This window comes from Limulus polyphemus, unplaced genomic scaffold (genome assembly GCF_000517525.1).
Source record: "Limulus polyphemus unplaced genomic scaffold, Limulus_polyphemus-2.1.2 Scaffold2799, whole genome shotgun sequence".
Taxonomy (NCBI): domain Eukaryota; kingdom Metazoa; phylum Arthropoda; class Merostomata; order Xiphosura; family Limulidae; genus Limulus; species Limulus polyphemus.
The window spans coordinates 112,593-116,746 of NW_013668409.1; the positions used below are offsets into that span (position 1 = coordinate 112,593).

The 4,154-nt window shown below is 34.1% G+C and overlaps 1 protein-coding gene across 1 annotated transcript in view; it reads left to right on the top strand.

Moving 5' to 3' along the window:
• Positions 1-935: 935 nt before the first annotated feature.
• LOC111087880 (rap guanine nucleotide exchange factor 4-like) overlaps positions 936-4,154 on the top strand; it is a gene marked incomplete at its 3' end in the record, with an annotated part of 43,452 nt that continues 40,233 nt past the window's right edge. Inside the window, exon 1 of the mRNA XM_022396152.1 lies at positions 936-1,014. The remainder of the gene's footprint in view (positions 1,015-4,154) is intronic.

Genomic DNA, 4,154 nt, shown 5'->3' on the forward strand with positions numbered 1-4,154 from the left:
CAGAGCCATTCTATGACCACTATGCCACGGCTAAAAACAAACAAATTCAGACTATGTTTATGAGCCGCTATGCCGCGGCTAACGATATATGAAACAACAACAACAACAACAAATACTCAGAGCCATTCTATGACCACTATGCCACGGCTAAAAACAAACAAACTCAGATATGTTTTATGAGCCGCTATGCCGCGGCTAACGATATATGAATAACCTGAAGCTTATTGATATCACTAATTAAATTTCATCTGCAATATATATATATATACATAGCAAAATCAGCATTTGCATGAAAAAATGGCCAGTTTTATTTTTTCAATTTTTGGCACTGAACACTTTTGTTGGTATTAGTCGTACTTTCTTTTCTCGTTCTGTCTTGTTTGCCAATTTATATTTCTACCTGTTTTCTATGTTTAACAATATCAAGTATTTTGAATCAATTTTTGTATATTTTCAAGTTTTGAGGCTCACAAGACCTATGCTTGCTTTTCAGCTAATGTGTGACGTGTCTGCGCCTTCCGGAGCTTCTAGTGGTTATTATAGATCGTAACAAGGTTTTGCGGTTAGAACATGCACATCGTACACAGTGGACCTTGTTTATAGAAGCTTAAATTGCCATATTCTTAAGTACAGAGAACACTTACATGGGATACACGCGTGAACCAATTTTAGACATGAATGTATATTACTGTAAAACACCATCTGGCACGGATCACGTGCTCTATTCGTGTTCGCGCGTTGTGCTTATTGGAATTATATGTAGTTACTGATAACTTAACGATATCTTTCGCCCGCATCTCACGGATTCTATTCGTATCTACTTCTCCAGAGTTGAAGATTGCGTCATGTACTCATGCTATTTCACACTCAACCTGTTGACTCTAATTTTCAAGCAACAGGTTATTGTAAATATTCAACACAAACTTCAAAATTGAGCTTATATAGGTTGCTCAAATTGTTAAATTTACATTAATAGGGTTTCCAACAATTCCGCGAAAGAAGGCAGATCGAAAGGTAAATTTATTTCTTAATACAATACTATCTTTAGTCTAATTTTTAGTAAATCTCCTTATCGTTCTGTAAAAAATATTATGAATAATTGTATGGAATCTAATGTTACCTTACGTTTAGTTATCTCTTTGTTGTTGTTTTTCGACTACGAGTGTGTTATTTATGTAAAATATATAGGGGCAGGAACAGTTAACTCTATATTTTCGAGTTTTTTAAACCTATGTATTGTGTTGCCTAATTTTATTTTTGTAAGAGCCTTCTTTCGAATATTTAAAACTTTTTAAAATATTTGAAAAGTTATGATAAATTTGTTCATAGACCTAACAAGCATCGTCATACTTCAAATCAATAAAATGTCATCATTGTTAAGTGGAAATAGTGAAATATTTAGTGGTAAGTATTACCAAAGAAGCCAGGCACAACTGAATGTGAACTACATCAAACAATAAGTCTTATGAGTCACCTAACAAAAAAAAATTATTGAGAATAGCTATGATGAGAGCAATAATCAGAATCAAACCTGAAGTAGCAGAGGATCAATGTGGATTTGTCGAAAGTAAAGGCACAGCCAATGCAATTTACATTTTGAGGACCATCTTAGAGCGTGCAATTGAAGTACAGCAAGATTTGTGTCTTTTTTTTCATAGACTACACAAATGTATTTAACAAAGTGAAACATGAAGTCATAATGAGAATTCTTGAACATTTCAGTTTGTATGGTAAAGATATGAGAATCATCATATATATTGAAAACAAACAGTAGTCATCATAGTTGAGAATGATCTTGGTCAATATCAGAAAATAAAGAGAGGAGACAGTCAAGGATGCGTGTTATCCACTGATCTCTTCTTCTTGTACAGTGAAATGATCATGAGAGAGATAGAAGACAATCAAAGCACTATTATTGGAGGCAACAATGTGAACAATATCAGATATGCTGATGACAGTGTTAATAGTAGAAATGGAACAGATCTTCAGTCCTTATTTAACATTGTAAATAAAGAAAGCGGAAATATGGGACTCAGCCTAAGCACCCAGAAAACAGAAACCATGGTTATGTCAAAGAAAAAAAAACAGTCCAAAATGCACTTTATCATTAAATGGAACCCTTCTCAATCAAATCTACAAGTTCAAATACTTGAGGACATGGATTACATCAGATGACAAATGTGAAAATGAGGTCAAGAGCAGAATTGCAAAGACTAAGACAACATTTATGAAGATGAAAAATATATTTACTAACAAAAGTATATCAATGATAGTGCGGAGAGAGGCCTTAGCTGCTACATAGAACCAATCTTGATGTACGGTTGCGAATTATGGACAATAAAGAAAAAAATGGAAAATCATTTAATGCAACCGAAATATGTTTCCTGCGTAGAATGTTTAGGGTTTCCTACCAGAAAACAACTGAAGAAGTTCTACAACAAGCAGAAGCAAAAATAACATTGATAACAAAAGTACGAAAAATACAAGCAGCATTCTTTGGGAACACTTGGTAACAACTGGGGAATTTGTGGGGAAAAGCAGTAGAGGTAGACAGCGAGAGAAGATCCTGGATACTTTAACAATTTGGCTACACAAAGAGAAGGTGACTGATGTAATCACAAGTGTCTGGGACCAGGAAAGGTAGAGGGACATGATCGCCTATGCTACAAAGCACGGCACTTTATGATTATGATGTTTACTGGGGTAGAGTTTTAAATACAGGTAATGAATTCAGTTTTACATTCGTTACTATTTCAAACAAAAGGAAAATATAATCATCCGAATAACTACATCACATCATAAGACTTTTATTTGTAATAAAAAAAATCTTAAAAACAGAGAGAGCGTGTGAATAAGCATAAAACACTTTTTATAACTACAACAAAGCTTCCAAAGCGTCATAAAATAGGTAAGATAATTACTTATGGCATAAAAATAGATAACATTAATAACTGATAAAAAAAAAAGCCGACCTAATCCCGAACCCAGCACTTTATTTAAGCTTTATATAACCTCGGAATTTTGACTTTATATCATCATGTAGAATATGTCAAGGTGTACCACAGAAATATCATTTTCCTATCACAAATACTGAATTAACACAAAGGTATGGGGAAATGTTCAATTTATATGCTTTTGGAAGTAAATATTTGACTACTTCAAACAGTTAAACGAAATAAAAAGTCTACCACTTCAAAGCCCGATTTTAACGTGTTTTTTATTTATTTTGTATTGCAACTGCTGCAAGTTGTTAGTGCGTTACCTTACTGTTTACCCACTGGGAGGCCATTGTGTGTTTACAAACGGTTTAATTAAGGGGTTGATAAACTTTAACGAGCCAAAATTAATCGCGAACTTTTTAGAATATATCTGGTTAATTTTTTAAAGTTTTTGTTACTTCGAGTTTATTTTCTGAATGGTAGATGCTGTTATGATACTTATAGATAGTTTTATCATCAAAGAACAAGCTTACGTGTAGAGTGAAGTTACTGATCTATTGAAGTTAGTTCAAATCATCATTCAAGTGTTTTGTTGATGTTCATAACACAAAGACAGATGGAATCTTAAATAAGCTTAGTTGAAGGAAACGAGTAAAAAAAAAATGTGTATACATTTATCAATTATATGTTTTCATATTTTGTGGAGTCTTTACATTTCCATTTTATACAGGGCCGTCATGGCCAGGTGGTTAGGGGCGCTCGACTCGCAATCTGAGGGTCGCGGGTTCGAATCTCCGTCACACCAAACATGCTCGCCCTTTCAGCCGTGTGGGCGTTATAATGTGACGGTCAATCCCACTATTCGTTGGTAAAAGAGTAGCCCAAGAGTTGGCGGTGCTGATGACTAGTTGCCTTCCCTCTAGTCTTACACTGCTAAATTAGGGACGGCTAGCGCAGATAGCCCTCGTGTAGTATATGTTTAGAGGTGAGAGGTACTTAGGTCTACTTCCATCATGTATGTAGTAGCGATCAAGTTCGCAAAGTACCGCACTTTTTTACCCCATAATTTGATGTCAAAATCTGCTTGACGATATACGATATACGATATACACAAGCCATGTGTAAATATATTTAAATAGGTATGCATAGTTTAGTTCAATTGAATGTGTTATTTATAACAATTTATAATACTCCCTAAATAATAAAAAAAAAATA